This window comes from Homalodisca vitripennis, chromosome X (assembly GCF_021130785.1).
Source record: "Homalodisca vitripennis isolate AUS2020 chromosome X, UT_GWSS_2.1, whole genome shotgun sequence".
Classification (NCBI taxonomy): domain Eukaryota; kingdom Metazoa; phylum Arthropoda; class Insecta; order Hemiptera; family Cicadellidae; genus Homalodisca; species Homalodisca vitripennis.
The window spans coordinates 84082462-84102987 of record NC_060215.1 but is presented as its reverse complement, the minus strand read 5'-3'; the positions used below and the strand labels follow the sequence as shown (position 1 = coordinate 84102987).

The 20526-nt window shown below is 30.9% G+C and overlaps 1 protein-coding gene across 1 annotated transcript in view; it reads right to left on the bottom strand.

Moving 5' to 3' along the window:
• Positions 1–14968, bottom strand: part of LOC124369283 (vacuole membrane protein 1) — a 44906-nt gene extending 29938 nt beyond the window's left edge. The window contains exon 1 of the mRNA XM_046827201.1: positions 14814–14968. The gene's annotated coding sequence lies outside the window, so the exon portion shown is untranslated. The remainder of the gene's footprint in view (positions 1–14813) is intronic.
• Between the last annotated feature and the right edge of the window lie 5558 nt (positions 14969–20526).

Genomic DNA, 20526 nt, shown 5'->3' with positions numbered 1-20526 from the left:
TAAACATAGGTCCAGAAATGCTTCGTTAGCTAGTGAAAGATTTCGCCTGGATTTCCATTTTGTTCAAAATAAAATTTTCTACAGGTTTTATTAAAAATTTTTTATCTTTTTCTTGGTGAAATTACAACAAGGTTATTGTTGCCCAAAGATGAAAAAACGTGTTTCCACTTATTATATTTGACACGGGTTGTCTTCAAAAACTACTTAACTTAAAGTTCTGGGAGCTCTTTTATTCGATTTATCAGGTTAAAAACCATAAGACACGATTGAATTCACCCCTTAATCCACCTTACCAGATTTTCCGGTTTACATGTTGAGCTGAACTCTGGGTAAAATGTTTTGCTAACCATAACTCGCTAACAAAGCATTTCCAGACCCATGTTTATATAAACTTTTTTCATTATTTTTACATGTAGAATAGGCTCTCACAGTTTCTTCATATTTTTGTGAATCACCCTGTATGACAACAGTAATTATTTTATCAATATTTTATGAAACCCTTACAAACTTTATATTTTGGACCTGGCATTACTGGGTATACTTTCATATTTTATATTTTGTTAGAACACATAAAGCACATTACCTATATACATAAATGTAACTCAAAATTCAAGTAACTTACACAAATACAATATTATAAAATATTGAAGATTTTAAAAACGTGTTACTGTTAGACACCATTAGAAATATAATACGAGTAAGTACAAGTAAGCTTATACCACCACACTGCACAATTACAATGAGTACGGAATATTCTCATCAAAATCTGTTGGACTAGTAAAGTTGACCACATATATTTAATCATCCATAGCATTGATATTAATGGTAAAAGCACATATTTAAGTGATATAAAGCAATACAATTATGGCTGCTGTCAAATTTAATTGATCTAACAAATATTTTGAGAATACAGTAATTGTCATTATACTTTTATTAATTTGGCAAATAAGGGAAATAAGAGCCTCTTTTGATAGTGACATATAAGTCACTGACAGCATACTTAAAATTTTACATATGCGAACACTGAAGGTAAATTGGAACTTTCTCAATAAAATGTATGACAAAAAATTATTTCACTGTATAACAGCTTCCAGGTGTTTTGTTTTTATATATAACTGATAGGTTTCTATTTATTTTTAATGTTCTCAGTGATATAAACAAAAGTTCCAACAACTTTTTAAGATAAACTGAGTTTTTCTATTGAAACGGAAATAAGATGGAACCAAACCAATCAACCCCACATAATTCATACAAATTTCTCCTTTAACTGTTTGTTATCTCTTGCTTCACTATTTTCAATGTAACAAAATAAATAAAAAGATTTGAGATATATTTTGTTACTAAATTCCAAGAAGGCAATGTTTTTATCACAACACGTATGACATCAAGGGTAGTTAACATTACAAAAAGGAAAATAGAAAATAACTTGCAGATGGCATGGCATTGTTACAAAAACAAGAGATAGATGGTGTTGCGTGAAAATAAATGGTGCCAAACATGAGCAAAATGTCCAATTGACAGTTGGCACCTACAGTGGCAGCTGGCAGAGTGTTCGTGCATCTAAAGAACATGCTTTTGTTCTCTGTACTTGAGTCGTTAATTAAATATCCTATAAGCCTCAGACCACAATATGATTTCACTATCATTTTGAGCACAGAACATTTCCAATTTACCTTTCTCAATCATAATACAGTGAATGTCAATATTTCAGTGTTGCTCTTTTTAAAATTTGTTTATATCCTCCAAATCGTGATTAATTTTCAAATAATATGAATTAAATGGCATTAAATACTTAGTGACTTTCTTCTTGACATAAAGTACTATTTTCCATATTTAATAAATGTTCTCTGTCTCAAACATTTCTTATTAATTAATGTTTACTATAAGTAAATGTTGACATGTATTTAAACATAGAATTCTAAAACAAGTTACCAAATAGAATTACAATTCTTAAACTGTTATTCTCTAAAATTATCTACAAATTATCAATTCACAAGGCATACTAAAACAAAACAGGGTCAATATAATATAGTGCACTATAATTAATTTTAGCTGTAAATAATTTTAATTGTTTTGTGATGACAATTTTAAAAATATGTAGTATGTTACCCATTTGTAAGACAATGCACCAGTTTTCTTTTTTAGTAAGAAAGAAAATCATTTATAATAAACTAACCATGCATGTAAAGGACTATAAGTTTACTTTCTTCTATTTTATCATTCCAAGTAAAAAAGAAACTAGGCTAAGCAATGTAAAATATCCCATTTCAAACATTAGCCATTACTGTGAATTAGGACATGATAGCTTTTAGATAAGATTAGCATTGTTAGCCTAATTATATAATTTGAAGAAGAGGTATCATAATACTCATGAACACTTAAAGAAATTTAAAGTAACAGTTTTACAATAACACAAACTGATTTGTTATTGCTAATTCTTTTTACTCTTTTATTCTTGTTATAATAGCCTGGCTGAATGAGGGTTGAAGTTTTTTAAATTAAGAGAAAACAAATTTTTTATGTAAGTACAAAATTTTGCTAATGCGATTGGTTGTGCACTCTTCTTGGTAATCTATGAGAAATTTTAAATATATTAAAATATGGCAATAATAAACAGACTGGCTCCGACTAAAACCGTGAATTTGGTAAATTTAAATATCAGCATATATAAAATATTTATTCGAGCTTGGTTATTTGCTTGGAAGGATTTATGAAAGTTGGAAAATGATCTAATTTTACAAATCTTACGGACAATAATGTGAGTTGGTTAAAGACTCAGATGAAAAACGTTTCAATTTGGGTTTCTGAATATGAGTGAAGAAGTCAAGAGATGAGTTTGGAGTTTTTAATCTTGTATAAACTGTTTTTTTAACACATTGATTTATATACAGGTAATTATTTCATAAGCCAGTTTTAGCTCAACAAATTTCTGCTCAAGACAAAACAATAATAATATTTGGGGATATTGATTGATAAATGTGGATCTTTTGATACATCCAAAATCTTGGATAGCTCTGCTGTTTCACATCTCACACATAGTATTGTTACTAGAAGAACAATAGTGATGACACAGAAAATCTTTAGGGACTCCTATTACTTCTTATGACACACGTAATAGAGTTATAAAAAAAGTATTATGATGAAAGAGAAAATTGGTTTTGAGTTTCTGTTAAAAATATTGACTTGAGGTAGCCCTAAATAAAACAGATAAATAATACATACAGAAATTCCAAGTATAAAAATTGTTAGATGGTAAAATTTGGCATATATTTGAAACTTGGCTTTACATATTTTTTTTCAATTTTTATTATTTAATATTTTGCTATCCAAAAATTATGAATTTTGTTAAAACTGCTATCGCGATTTTTATTGAAATGACAGTTCATTAAAAGAGAAACAAAATGCCTTAAACTGTATTAAATTAAAATTCATGTTCAAACATATACAACACTAAACATTTAATTAGAATTCAAACAGTAAAGCCCACTTTTATTTTTCAAAATTTTACTTTTGAATTTAAAAATAGATCCAGTATATTCTAAATTTTATACTTAAATATGTTTGTACTTTTTTCATTGTTATCAACATAAAAACTGTATTGTTTGTAAATAATTTGCTTTGTATTTTAAAAGAAAAAAAAATAAACTAAATTTTAATGAAACAACTATTATTGTAGTTCTACTAGTTAGTTTGTGGTTATCTTTCAAACTCGGTTGCATAAACTTTTAAATCCAAGAGTAATTATCTGATTCTGGATTGCACTTTCAATGTACAGACTAACATCTCTGATAAAAATTAATTTGATAGACTTTTATATTTCTGTGCCAGCTGCGTAAAGAGTGTTAAGTCCAAAATTGGTCAAAATGAGTTATTGCTACACCCGCATGCAGAACAATGATATCTACGTTTGTGTATAGGGTGATAAGTCCAATTATCACATAATAAACAAGTTATTCACTTGTGCGCCAATGGTATAAGTAAAAGTGAACAATTTTGATTGTGTAAAGTGTTGTTTAGTCCATGGTCACATTTTACTCAAACTATACTGCTTAAGGTCTATTTGTGTTTAGTGTGTTAAGTCCAAGCAATTTGTGACTTAACGCACTCTTCACTAATTTATTTATTAAGTTAACACACTTTTACACTGTTTAAAGCCTGATTTGACTACTTTAGTTTTCAGTAGTTGTATTGACCATACTCTGGAAAACAAGCACATAATAATAATCATTACCTAAATAGTTTGTTGGTTAATGTGAAGGTGTAGTGTACAAGTTAAGTTTACCATCATGTCATCAAGATCTAAGAGGATTTTGGAAATATGTGGTGCAGGTAAAAGCACAGATGACAACTTCAAACCAGATAAAGAAAGCAAAGGTAAGTAATTTTGTTATTATAAATTTAATGTAAAATAATTAAATTGCTGATGACTTTTTTACAATAAACAACCAGTTAATTGTTCAGAAATTATGCAATATAAAGTAAAATTTTCATTGAAGTTATCATTAAAACATTTGTTTCATTCTTTTCTTTTGAAATACGTATATAGTATTTACTGTACTGTACATAAAGAATAGTTTGTCTAATGTAATGGAATTCCCCCCAACATTGTTCATATTTTTTTGCATTGTATAAGTCTAGATTGTCTATCGTTGTTGAACTATTTCAACATGCACGTTTGGCTCAGGGGGTAGCGTTTTAGGCTCACAGTCTCATGGTCCGGGATTCGGAACCACGTGGTGGTCGTATACTTTTTGCCATCTGAATAATTCCGATTTAATTTAAATTTTAATCATTAGGCTATAAATTAAAGATTTAAAGTATGTAATTTTTTACAAGTGAAATAATTTTAAAAAATCAACTTAAAATGAGTAAGTAAATCTAAAAATTAACAGACACTTTATTGTATTTTTTCAGACTCAAGTCCTGCCCCAAGCTTGCCACCTGAACTTATGGATCTATTTAATTCTGATGACTCAGATGTAGACAGAGACTACAATCCGGACGAAGACCAGATAGAGGATTGTCAGGAGATGAAACACAATTTTTTTGTAAAGAGAAGAAAAAAGATGGTGAGTAAGACTTACACTGAACTACTTCCGGCTAAGGTGTTTAATTTAGAAACAGTCCGACCAACTGAAGAAAAAACTTTACCTCGAGCAGCTGAAGAGGCTAGCGATATTCAGTCCGATCATGGAGGCCTTGAAGAGACTTTTATAGAAATAAATGAAAACTCCACTTACTAAAAGTGGAAAAGTTGAGACAAAGAGGTTTGAAAAATGAAAGCCGAAAATGAAGGAAAAAATTTAAGAAATCAAGGTTTGGAGTATAAAACAAACAAAGGAAAAGTAGTAAAAGCAAGAAAGTCGGAAAGTTTAGATTTATGCAGAAACAAGTGTGCTGAAAAAATACCAGACAATGTCCGTGAAGCAGTGTTTGAAGACTACTGGAAAATGAATGACTACAACAAAAGATGTAATTACATAGTAGCCTTGATAGAGGTGAACCTAAAAGAAAAAGGGAAAGGAAAGATGACAGTGATAAAGTTAGAATGGCTACCGTCAAGTACATGTTGAAGTTGAAGGTAACAAAGAAATTGTTTGTAAAAGTTGTTTCTTAAAAAGTATTTGGTGAAAATCGACGGATGCTGGAGACTGTAGTTAATAAAAAAAAGGGCGTCTTCTTCAGGCTTAATCCAACCAGATGCTAGAGAAAATTTTCAAAAAAACCACTTTAGCTCAAGAAGACAAAGACAAGGTACGTGACTTTCTTCTTAAAATTCTAGCTTACGAAAGCCACTATTCGAGACGAGATTGTGGTAAAGAATTTGTCGCTCCATTTTTGATAATAACAGCATTGTATGAAGAATACAAAACCACTTTAACCCGAAGCCAGTACTAATCAGTGAGTTCACAAAATTTCTGTGAGGAGTTCCATAACTTGAACTTAAAAAAACCCAAAATAGACACTTGTTCAAAATTTTCTTCGGAAGATGAAAAAGGGGCGTATTTAAAAGAAAAAAATTGCCGCCTTGAAGATGCAGAGTTTGCATATGAATCTAAACAGTTAGATAAAGAAAAAATCAAAAGTTGACCATACCACTAAAACAGTGACATTTTGATTTGCAGCAATGCCTGCCAACTCCTCTAGTTCACAATTCTGTGGCTTTCTATAAACGCCAACTTTGGACTTTCAACCTAACAGTCTACGACTGCACTGAAGGCTTAACTTACTGCTACCTTTGGCATGAAGGTATAGCTGGTAGAGGTGCCAATGAAGTGGGTTCATGTATCTATTCGTTCATTTTCGGAAGCTACAAAACCTGATGTGACATGTTTGACAATGTACACAGAAAAAACATGTGGGGGCCAGAACAAAAACACACACATAGCTGCTATGTGTATGGTGGCCCTACAAAAATTCGCCAGGACTAAAAGAAATCAACCATAAATTTTTTATACCTGGGCATACGCACATGGAGTGTGACACATCTCACGCTCTAATTGAAAAACGTAAAAAAACCTTTCACGGAAACATTCACCACCCTCAGATTGGAGCCAGCTTATACGAAATACCGGATCAAAGCATTCCTTTTTTATTGTAAAGGATATGAATGAAAAAGACTTTTTTTGACTTTGCTAAGCTTTTCAAAAGTGATCTCCAGCAGCGCAAGCAAGTTGTTGTAGGAAACAGTTTCAATTGGAGGAATGTGCAGTGGTTGAAGTACCTAAAAAGTGAACCTGGAATTATTTTCTACAAAACTTCCTTGGACCCCAATCAACCATTTCAATGTATAAGTTTTAAAAGGAGATGTAATGAATGTTTGCCAGAGTAAAACTTTTGTTTGTATAAATATTTAATCTAGCCTTTGAATTAATTAAACAATATACTACTTAAAGTTTGTTTTTTTAACCCTAAAAACAATTGAAATATTTAAAGACAGTGTAATAAAAGTTTACTGTTTCAAATCGCAGCTTTCTTCTAGTGTAAAATAAGTTAATTCCCTGCAATTAGTGTAAAAACCGTGTTAAGTCCAAGTCAAAAAAAGTTTTACATTTTTTTCTAATAAAAGAAAATGTTGTTATGTTATTTTGAAGTATAGTACCTTTTAAGGTAATACACAAACTAATATTTTAATGAAAATAGGAGGTCGTCTGTAGGAGTAAAATGTCCACAAACTATTAAAAAGTGTAGGTTTCAGATTTACTGAAAACTTCAAACGTGAATATCTCAAAACTATGTTTTTGGACTTAACACTCTTTACGCAGCTGGCACAGATTTTGTAAAAATAAGTACTGAGTTTTAAATTGAATTTTCTCATTAATCCATTTAATTCTGTTGGAATAGAATTTGCAAATGTTTTTAAATTTTTCTACCGTAGGCTTTGAATTGATAAAATCTGAAAAAGCAAATTTTAATTTAATCAAAACTTTTCGAACGATAATAAGGCATCCCTGTAAGAATAATAATTAGTTACAGGGACCTGTAAACAACCCTCTGGGATCTCTTGCCCTTCATAAGGGATAAGATCTCTTCAAAGTTAGAGTGTGTCAAAAGGTCATATAACATTCTTATATATAATCATTTGTAGTTTTGATATACATGGACAAGTCTTCTACACAATTATAATGTTTAAAAGAAGATTTCAAACCCATACAGCAATAATTTATTGTTTATTGATAGGTAGGTCTATATTAAACTGATACATGAATTCAAAACCTATTTAACAAAGAACCTATTTCTCATTTTTCTCTTGAATACGATTTTAATCTTCTATATAGGTTTACTACATTATAATTGACTACTTGTATAAATTGAATTATAAAATAATTAAGATCATTAGTACAAATAATATGTTAATCACTTACTATGAGCAATTGTACAGGTATACAGTATGGGTGATATTCCAGATTAAATGATTATATCCATAAAGAAATGTGTATGAGGCATTAAACTCTTATATCTGTGCATTTTCTCTATAAAACTGAGTTATCCTGACTCCTGTCAACATGACTGAGTGTTTATACACCTACTCCATTATAATGTATTGATCTTGATATTTAATATTAATTGCTGTTTGATATTGTTTCCTAATACATTCTTATACCAAACCAGGAAATACATTAAAAGCAATTAAAATTACCCAAAAATAGAAACACAACATAAATTAAACTAAATTTAAAATTGTAATGGTTTATACACCATTTTGAGATCCCATGAGTAAAAATTGTGGTTTTTAAAAAATGTCCATCCGTATGTCTACATGCACACCGGAAGTCTGTGTATACTGGAAGTGTCAACTGTAACAAAATGAATAGACAAACTCTGGGATGTGGATATAGTTTGTGAATGAATATCTAGATAAGTTTTGTCATTTGAATTTTTGTAATTGGCCAAGTAATATGTGCTTATAGTTTAAAAACAAATTGAAATGTTAAAAAACCCATTGTAATTAAGATTTCAATACTTTATATCCTAATAAATGCTTAACAAAATGACAAAAACAGCATTAAAAAACTCAAAAGTTTTAATTTGATCTAACTAAAGTTTTAAAACATTATATATAAATGTTGGGTTGCATGCAATTGAAACTGTAACAAAAGACTACTCAGACACTCTGATTCTGGTGAAATTCAGAAAGTATGTCTGATTTAGTTACACATGTTTAAACATTTTTAATTATAAAGATGTTTTAAACAATAAAATATTAGTTTTAATTCATAAACATTGTATTGGCCTAAAAAGTAAATTTTTTTAAAAGGTATTAAAACTTTTTAATTAATTTTCACATTATAGCATCTGCATTAAATTCTCTTACAATCTCATCCTAAGCCTTCCAGAACTCTTTTGTAGAGTGTAAAATGCAATGTCTAGTGTGTAAAAATAGAGATTTTTGTTTTGCCTTTGATCCTATTTCCTAACTTTTATTTTCAACTTAAAACTAAGATAGGCTAACTTTCCTACACACCATTCATATTTTTAATTCTAGGTTATGTTTGAAAACATTTGATTTGAAATAAGGAGTTCGGGTTCAATAATCAATAAATATAATAAGGTTAATATATGTTCTCTACCATACATGAATACATTCTTTATTTTATCGGGTGAAGTTAGGACCATTTAGTTCTTTCTTACACTTAACCTGAGGTAACAAAAATAAATGTAAATTTATTTGTACATCCCAAAACAGTTATCATATCAAAAAGTGTATAGATAAAGTAGAAAAAAACTTAGAATCCCACTTAATGCACTTAAATAAGAGAACCATTTTTAATTGTCATATTTAATCATTGGAAAACTAATTTAGATAAGTAAACAGATGGCATTAATGATCTGTATATTATTAATAAAGTGATAAGAAATATCAGGTTGTAAATATCAAGGTTGTTCTGCATGGGTAGGCAAATACAATACTATATAGAGCTTTTATCATTTACACACTACTTTATTTAACTAAATTTTACATGGCCTTCAAAGCATTTTTACTCTTCTCCATCAATTTATTACAGTAAAATTGAAGTATGTCCGCAGACCTTAAATCTGTACTAATAAGGAGACAGAATTCAATAAGAATTGGAAATCACATCAAGAACTATAATCTATTAATTCATGCACAATCTCTTTATGTAAATATTTTTCAGCAACTTTGCTTAAATTGAGTGCCAAATGTACAGCAAGGTGCTTACTATATTTGTCTTGATCCATGCTTTAATTTAACCAACTATGTAGTGTGGTAGCTGCTTCTTATTTAGCCTAAATAATGATTTCTATCTATAGAATTATGAAAATAAACTTGCATTGCTCTAGTGTTGCCTGTTAAAAAAACTGATAAACCTCCTAGAACTTAATTTAATTTTGACAATCAATTGCAGATTAATGCAACAATTTTAAAATATCCTAGATATATATAATAATAATAATACAAATTTATCACTAGATAAGCGTAACATCCTAGCTAAATTTTAAATTGTAGTACTTTATTGCAATACAATTGGAAATATTATTGGTCTTCATTTATGAGAATATATAAAACCTATAAGTTGTAGTTTTCAGACTCTTACAATCAATCACATATGCTGTAAAATATCAGTTTATTGCAATGAATTTATATTTTATATTCTGTTAACTTATTATTACAATACTATTGACTTATTTTATTTTATATTCAAATTTTTGTTTGAGAAAAAGTTTACTACATATTTGAATTGTTAATAATTTGAATTTCAATTATTGAGAAGATGCATATGAGCGAACACAGAACTATTGCATACATTTCATATTTAATTTACTGTGGGACACACATGGTTTTCCTTACTATACAGAACTGAATATATTGAACTATTATACCAAAGTATCGATATACATGAGTAACGAATCCTCGATATAACTATTTAAACCAAATTACGTGATAGGTATTTTAAATTCCAATATAAAAAGTAATGATGTTATTATGGTGAATAAAACACAATCTAGACTATGTGTATGTACGAGGGGTATTAGAAAAAAAAGGTTCCCTATGCCGCCGAGAAAGAATGCGATATGTTGGGAGAAATCTGGCAACACTGTCTTACTCATCAGCTGTCCCTCTCTCTATCCATACCACTCGCGCCTCGCTAAGTCCAACAGTGCAGGCCTAGCTGCCTTTGAAGATGGGGCTCTCTTTCGTTGTTACCGCCAGATGCGAAATTCGTGCTGTGATACGCTTTTAAATGCAAAACAAATTTCACCTATTGAAATTCATCGTTAGTTAATCGAAGTTTATGGGGAAACATTAAGACACATTAAGAAAACTGAGACGCGCGATCCAGAACCGCCGGTGAGGAAGATTGTCCAGTGGTGTGAGGCTTCTCCATGACAACGCTTGACCTCATGTCTCACGTAAAACTCAAGAGCTGCTGACAAATTTTGTCTGGACTATTGTGCCCCATCCTCCCTACAGCCCAGACCTAGCCCCAAGTCATTATCACTTATTCCCAAAATTAAAGGAACACTTGTGTGGCCAACGCTTCAGTACCGATGATGAAGTCAAGGAAGAGGTTACTCGGTTCCTCAAAGGATTGGCGGCAGAATTCTACAACATGGGGATAGAAAAGTTGGACCATCGTCTACAAAAGTGTTTGGACAAAAACGATGATTATGTGGAAAAATAGCTTAACTTATGATAATATGATAGTTAAATTGATGTATAAGACTAAGTAGAAATATAGAGCTGTCTATTTTAAAAAATCATGGGAACCTTATTTTTCTAATACCCCTCGTATGATACTTGTCAAACACAAGTTAGGATGGAATATAGGTTTGGGGGCCTAGGCAAAGGTCAATCTGTATCTGGTGCTGAAGGTTGTTTTTCAGCTTCGTTGTCATCTAAATCACGACCACTTACTAGTCTTTAGTCCTCAAAAATAGCAAAATCAGGATCAATATCATCATATTCACTATCAAAATTAAACAGTGCATCCTCAATGTCTTCATCATACAAAACATTTGCATCACCGCCCGCCGCCTCGGCTCGGTAACGTCATTTCAGTTGAAAATGAAAACTCATTTTACATGTTTATTTATTGAAAACTAAATAATCATAATAAATCTGTATCTATTCCTAAACAAAGGACTTCAAAACAAATGTTTAACCAAACAGCAGCAGACACTACAAGTTGTTGGTCGGCTGAAATAAACACTACCCAGGTTTTAAACTACGCATCGTAATAATGCCAAAAGTGAAACCATAGAGACGATATCTTGTGACTAGTTATTTAAAACTTTTTCACAAGATCTTTTTTTACTAGCAGGATAAGCCAACCTAAGAATAACTTAATGCCGCTTAACTTAAGTATCTTCCATCAGAATCAGAATCAGAATTTTTATTGCCGTTACAAATGTGGTACGCATGGCATCGTCATCTCATACAAAACAAATTGTATTATAAAAGTAAAATATTCATAACTAGACTATGTTAGCTTCAATATGATCTATAACTTCATCTAAACTGTATGCTGCTAGATTTACTAAGATATTTTTTAAGCATTTCTTAAACCTAATAAAATCTAGACATTTAATATGATTTGGTAACATGTTATAAATTTTAATACCTATCTCTACAAAACTATTTTTGGTACACTGGTAGGTACAGTAGTTTACTCTAAATATTAGAGGATTACAGTCATCTCTAGAATCCTTGGATATTACACTTGCTGAAATTAACCCAACCGTTGTTGTCTTGACAGAACATACAAAGATAAATTCCAACTTGGAAAGGCTCAATATGAATGATTACAACATAAGTGTTAGTTACAGTAGAAATAAGAGTAGAAGTGGGGGTGTTATTATTTTAACAAAACCTTATGTGAACTGCACAGAAATCATATTACTGCAAATTCAAGATATTATTGCTGACCAAATTTTTTGTGTTGTTTAGCAGAATTGGAGAAGGTACAATCATAGAAAAATTTGGTCATAATTGGCTGTTATAGGAATCCTATTAAACAAAACGAACCCAAGTTTATTAAAAGATTAAATATTTTGCTTGAAATAATAAATTCAAAGTGTCATGTTGTTTTTATGAGAGACATAAACATTGATATTCTGGCCGTTAATAACAGAAACAGAAATCGTTTATTACATACTATAACCGCCAACGGATTTTGTTCACTGGTTGACTTTCCAACTCGTATCACAGATTCTTCAGAATCTGCTATAGATAATATTTTCACTAATTTGGATAAAAATATGTATAAAGTAACAGGTATTAACACTCAACTATCCCATTACGATGGTCAGATGCTTGAAATACTAACTATTACAACTGCAGTAAATAATTCTTCTAACACTATTGGAGTATTTAAAAAGAAATGTACAGACTGTTTTTGTCTTTTTATATGTCCATTTTTTAAACATTTTCTGTTGTTTTTTAAATTCACTTTTTAAGCATTTTCCTTATGAAAAAAATAACAAATATATTATGAAGTGGTTAAAGTGAAAATTTATCTAGTACAGTACAATACAAATATTAATATAAAACAAAATAAAGTTTCTGGATTTCTAAAAAAAAATGGATAAGTAATTTTAGCAAGGATAGTATTTATTATTTTTGGTAATGTTAATGTTACCTATTATCATTATCAGAATTACCTTCTTTTTTTTAATGAAATAACTTTATTTTGTTTGATTTCTATACCATTAAGGTATTCTATAGGGTGGGCCATAAGTCACTTAATACTACCAGTCACTTAGTATAAATTTAACTCTAATTGTAACGTGTCAGCTGTTACAACAAAATAATAGATTAGGTTATGTTTGAGTTATGTTGAAATTAACATCTTGTTAGAAGTGGTTTTAGTAGATTAAGTTTTCTAAAGTCCGTTTAAAACCGTTTAGGACTATTTTAGAAGTAAATAAGACTATCTGTAATCAATTTTGTTCAGTTTAGTGTCCACCCATTGTGTTTTCTTAAACACACATGTTAGAAGTGACGGGGACAAATGTATATATATTTGTAAATAATTATTTTGTTGACAAAGATTTTTCTTAATTTTTTCAAAAAAATCTATGATATAAGTTAGACTTGTGGTAGTGAGAAGATGCTCTCATTTTAATACTATGTAAGTAGGCTATGTTCAAACGTATTTCCTACTGAAAAATTAATTATAGTTATAGTACATTTTTTCTAATATCAACACTAATTAAAAGTATTTTTTGTGAAACTATTTTTCAACTTTCAATTCTCAATTTTTGTGAGCAGTCTTAGATATAATATCTGTAACGAATAAAAATATCACCGATAGGTAAAAATATTTTTTTTCGTACCGATATTTTGGCCTGAAGTGAAATTTTTATGTAAACAAATGTTTTGGTTAGGCATTACCACATCATAAACAATGTAGTTCGATTCTAAATGCTATTTATAATAACACTATTCGATAGCGCATATAATTTCCTACAAATAAAAAAATAAACATTCAAATAACATAAAAACTAAGGATAATACAGAGCTAAGCGTAATAGGTTACAAAAACGTCAAAACAGGGCTGGCGGTTTTGGCTAGTGCAGTTGGTTAGGGCGCTAGCGTGATGGGTAGGGCGGCAGCCTTGGGTGTTGGCGTCCAAAGGGTTAACATATACTTTATAATAAATTAATACTTACTATCACAATGAATTTTTATAAAGTGACTTATGACCCACCCTGTACATTATTTGGTAAGAAATTAAGATTGTTATAAATAGGCTATGCAACAACAAGATATGAACTGGGGAAAACATAATTTCCTAGCCTAATTTTGTTATTAGATTAAAAAGTTCAAGTTATTAACACCATTGACAAGTTCTTTCAAAATCTGGTTTATAATGACAAAACATAAAGGAGATAAAACCAATATAAATAATATATTTTTCATTGGACAAGTATTTATCGTATTAAAGAAACTAACATTTCCTTGAAATTTTAAACACAAATTGTTTAGTAAAGATTTGTTTTAGGGTTTAAAGGAGAACCATCTATAAATTGTGAACTGTAGCCTATTTGAATTTAATTTCATTATGTTCCTTCATATAATTTGATATAGGTTATGTTAGCAAAATTACTTTAGGTCAATTTACTTATTATGAATAAAGTTACGATTTGCCAAATATATCTTATCCCACTTAATACAAGCTTTTATTATTTGTAGGTGTTCTGGTAAATTTATTGTACACTACGCCAATTAATTTAACATATAAAACTTTGGAGGTTATTATACGTTACACCAAACTTAAGAACAAGAAAACTTGTAATATGGATTTATTGTGTCAATATTGCGGACTTTAAGTTGTTAAAGTACTTACAATTTTAATAGAAATAAGGAAACGGAACTCTTGAAAGAAAATAACACTTTCACAAGAAATTTCACATGACAAACAGTTCGAGATCTAAGAATGAGATACCATATGCACAGGCCACAGAGGAAAACAATACTTGATCAGTCCGATCGTCATCGAAAAGGGGAATCATGAAATTTTCACGGTTTTAAGCGCATGCGTTTGCATGCGTGTCCATAGGTTATAATTGAACAACGAACAGGTGAGCTTAGTGTCATAACGTGATTTGAAATAGAAAATTCAGTTCAAATATATTTATTAGTATAGAACCAAAGTTGTCTAATAAAATGGTTCTGGTGTATTAAAAAAAAGAATAAAAGTACACTACGCTGTAAATTTGTTGCCTCAAAATTCAAATTTCCAATGAAATATTAGTTTATACGGGTTGTTGAGTGGACAAAATGTTAATAGGTAAACTGATACATAGGACTGATTACAACACTGATTATACCACTTGAGCTTCTTTCAAGCGGCACTCAGGCGTTACTATGTTTGATCAATATTCTCATCAAATGGGCATATGGTTTAACCAGGAATCAAGGTATAATCTAGACTGAGGAGGGATCACGGTAGGCTATTCGTAATTACAAAGTATTCTATGAATGAAAAAACACTGTATTAAATTATAGAAGTTTTGAGATTTCTGGGATCTTATTTCTAAAGGAAAAGCCTAGTAAATCATAAGTCCATTATAAGTTGGCTTGGTTTCAAAAATGTAAGCATGAGACTTTCAGAAAAATGATCTTTAAATGATGTTGTTGCTATGGCTGGCGATTTTATACTTAGGTGTGCGAAACTTAATGTAACCAGATGTTTCCAATGTATACAAGCTGATTACGTTCGAAATATTAAATTCTCAATAAAGTAGCCTACAATGGTGAGGTAAATCAAGTAAATAGAGGTATATAAAAATATAGCAAATCGACTTTTCTATCAAATCATTTAGTTTTTTTTTTTTTTAATTGAACGGCTTACTAAAGATCTATTCAATCAATTAATTAAATCACCCCTAATCTTACCTACAGAAAGTCAGCCTCTTAACTTGTGATTACTTGGTTTCTTCTGTAAAAAGATCTGGTTTACGAAAGTATTTATATTTTTTTATTTGTTTGGATATAATCTTACTGTGATTTGTTTGGGTGCAATATGAGCCTGTTAACTAAGAAATTGTAGACTAAATTGGTCACCTTGACAAGTGTAATCTGCAAAAATAGAAATTTCTCTCTTTTTACCATTGTGGTGTTTCAAATCTACACTAAACAGGCGAGATGATTCAAAATCGATTCTATTTGATTTGACAGTCTTTATTTTAAATATGAACTCATGTTCAGCTTTAATTACTTCGTACGGTTGCGCATGAAAGAGCTCCGCATCCAGGCAAGGGCAATTTTTGTGACACCAAGCTTCAGCAGTATTTTCAAAAGATGTGAATCAACATAGTCAATTGCTTTACTTAAATTTGTAAATTTTACTATTACAGTTGTGCTAGTATCTGTTGAGTCAATGCAATCAAAGAGAGCCAGTTATTTAAACCAAGTTTTTCTGAATCCATACTGGCAGCCAGATAAGACATTATTGTTCCATAGGTGTGCTATCAGTTGGTAATAGAAAGCTCGCTGTAAAAATTTGGAAAATGACGTAGAAGTTGAATCCCTCCCTCTTTTACATTTTGGATCGAAACGTTTACAATGTGAAAAATTGGCTCAAATACTCGTATATACCTAATATACCTTAAAAATCTTAGTACTTGGTTCATCAATGTATTTTTGAGGTTATGTAGACAAACCTTGTGAATGCTCTACTTCCTGATTCTTTATTTAAAAGTTCAAAGTTCTTGAAATCACAATTTACCTCATATTTGGTAGGTTACATATCGGGAGGTCACATAGTTATTGTCCACCTGCATGTAGCTCTGAAGTCATATTTAAACGATAGTTATTATTCAATTCACTACTTTCACTTTGAATATTAATATCCTAGGCATCAATAATCATCTTGTCTTCTAGCCGTGCCTGTGCTGGGTACCTCTATAGGGCGTGGGGCACAAGAGTGGCGAGGGCGTGTTTTGGTTTAGGTGGTTCAAGGATAACGATTTTGACTCGGAGGATAAGGAAGGCCAGAAATGTTTAAAGATGAAGAATTGGAGAAAATATCGGAAGAAGACTCTAGCCAAAAAAACACGAGAAGATCTTGCGGCAACATTGACAGCAACCCAACAAACCATTTCGGTACATCTGAAGCCATGGGTATGATCCAGAAACAAGGTAATTGGGTACCACATATGTTGAAGCAAAGAGATGTCAAAATGCGAGTTTTCACCAGCGAATAGCCGCTCCTAAGTAAAGGAAGAAAAGGATCGAATGTGGTGTTCAGCATTTGGAGGGATCAGGTAGAAGCTATTGTAGATAGGTATTAGGAGCTAATGCTTGTTTGCTAAATTCTAATATTTATTTGAACCATTTCAAATATTTGCAGTGTCTTAGGACAAAATCAAATAAAAAAATAGAAGCTGAAACATAATTAATGTAATTTTGGTAAACTAACACACAAAGCAAATTAAGACGAGACAATTTTACATGACATACATTTCAAAAAAGTTGTTAGCTTTTACTGCTTATTTCTTAAAGAAAGTAACAAAACCAAATATGTTCACAAATGTTATGTTATTTCAGTGAATTTACAAACTTAACCTGTAGAAGTCTTTTTTCTTCGGAGATGTAGTGGCAACAATAATCAATAACGGTGTCTGGATCTATGAAGTTCAAATTTCAGCTTCTGAATGCATTAGCAGTAAAGATTCAAAATGTTCGTTTTGGTCAACGACGATCTCAATCTGGTTTTGATAAGTTTCAATTCAGAAAATACTTGTTCGCAAGAGACTTGAGTCAATGGGATGGTTCGAAGAAATTAATATCTTTTTGTAAAGTTCTGAGTATTGTAAACAGTAGTACATATTATAACACAATTTTATATGCACACTTCGTACAACTATTGCAACTGTATACATTCATGAACGAGATAAGTTCTTCTTTCAGCTCTTCTTTATCAACGTTCAAAGGCAATTCTCCTATTTTCATCAATATTTTAAGAGGAAGAGATTCTTGCAATTTGGATCTTTTTTGGTAAAACCAGAACAGATCCAAATAGAGCGATTTGTGCTGCACAAAACGGCTTTCGATAGTTGAGATAGCTCTATCCACAATTACGAAGGTCTATATTTTAAATTATTCTTCGGGAGCCAACACTGTTGTCTTCAGCAAGTTCTCCTGCCAATCTCTTTACTTTTTTATTCCTTTTCTCTGTTAATGTTTTACAATAATGATGTTATTAAGAGTTTAATCGGTTTTTACTTTTTCTTCAAGTTTTTGTGTAATTTTTAAAACAAAGCGTTGTGCTCCTTTCAATGTTTCAACAAGCTTGTCTCGTAGGCGCTTTAGTCAACTAAGAGAAGACTCCATATTCCTCCACGCTTGGGCGTAGTCTAGATTCTTCGTGATAACCCAATAGTGGTGTAGTGATTTTGAACACTTGTAAGAAACCATGCCAATAAGTATTGTTTCGAATTCCAGATACTTGCTAAGTAAAGCAGTTTTTAACGGAGCCAATACCAACTCCAGAGTTTAGGTTTAGCTGTGTTTAAAGACAGTTCTTCAAAAGAGGTTGACTCAACTATCTGCCGAATATTATTTTTACTGCGTTGCTGCGGCTTTACATTTAGTAGCACCATTGGATTCAAATTTGTACTCAAAAATTTGCTCCCTGAAATTGTCTTTTAACTGAATCCTTAAAAAAGCCTGGGTGTCCTGCATAATGCTGAACAATGAGATTGACACAGTAGGCGCTTAGATATTACAAGATGTAAAATTAGATAATTATTTTAAAATTAAATTGATGTGTTGTTTAATCAAGACGGTGTGAATTATCGTGTTTGTGTATATTGTGCTATTGGTGTTTATTTATATGTATACTGTGTTGTTTACATGTGTTGTGTAATTTTCATTATATGACAAAGCCATACACCGCCAATTCTACTGAGATCTGACGATGAAGGTAAACCTTCGAAATAAGTCACCATAACCATTAAGACCACATTAAAATTTTGATTGGATTGACGGTAGGATATAATCTATTATATTTTTCTTTGTATCATCTGGTTTATTCTTTACATTTTTAGATTATTTTTGAGCATAATTTGTTTAAATTTCATAATTTAATGATTATCCATTTTATACTTGTGTTAATCTTTAATTCGATTACCTTCCAGTGATATGCTAAGTCAAAATGGTCAAATAATAATGAAATGTTCATACATTATATCAATGTCCTGTTTTTTATAATGTCAACCCTCCTTATTTAATCCAACTTTTAATTCATTTATATTACAATGTTTTTATATATAATTGTAATTGTTAAAAGATATTCATTTTGAGCTCTTAATTTGTAGTTTTATTTCGTGAAGATCCGACATTAGTGACTTCAGTGCTTCAGTTTGTAATGTGGACTCATGACCAATAAGAATTTACAACGAGGTTGTTTATACATATAGACGAATCCATTGTTATTGTTGTAGTGATAGTCCAGAAGTGAATTGACCCAATATTTAAAACTATTCAAGCTATCACACATTTTGGTTGGCAGTTAAAAATAACGTAAATTGAAATTAACGCCAAAAACTCTAGACAATTGGCGTCACTTCTTAATTCTTAATAATGAAAGAGATGGAGTTACGAATCCTTGATTCGGACTTTGAAAACTTAATAGCTTGTATCCTCTTTATTAAGAATCAGGCGATTTTCGTGAAATCAGTGAAGTAGTGAATTTATTTCCTCACATACTTTTATTTCTAAAGCAACCTCATTTTAGCCAATACATATAGTAAGAGATGTCGTTCGCAAATCCTCGCTGTGGTGATACTATTAACCAAGTAGTTAATGAGTAGCAGGGAAAGCATAGGGTCCGAGCCTCGAGAAACTCCTTTCTGAAGAACTCGCCAACTTGAGATAACCTACAGTGTCATGAAAGGAAACTTGAACATCTTAAATAAGAAGCAATGAATAAAAACGTAATAACACCTATGACCAATTCGATATAGTTTTGTGGAAGAAGGCTGCGGTCTATCATGTAAAATGCCATCGTTAAATAAAAAAATAAGTCTGCAGAATATTGACGAGACTCGACGGAAATAGACATTGAATGAGACGAGCTGAATGATGGCCTCTACCGCAAATTTCCATTTGATAAAACCCGAACAGAGACTGAGAAAGAATTTGGCTCTTTTGAACGTATGTAATTAGCCTATATTGAGAAATATTCTTTGCATTACCTTCTATAAGGTTAATATTAACGAAATCTGTCTAAAATTATCACACTCAACCTTGCTTCCTCTTTTGTCTAGAGATCGTAAGAGCAAAAATTTAAAAGCAAAAGTGAATTGACCAAGATGGAAAGGAATTAATTAGATAAGCCACAGGAGTAGATACCAGATAAATTATTTATTTCAAGAGCTTTGAATTCCATCAGGACTAGCAGTGGTTAACGTTTATAAGAACAAAGTCTCTTGAATAATTTCACCCCAGAGGTTTGCAATAAAAGCATTGAATCAGTGCAAGACGCCATATTTAGTCGGTAGTCGCTTGGAGTTAGTTGGAGCCTGTATACCTATCACTCCTCGCTGTAATAC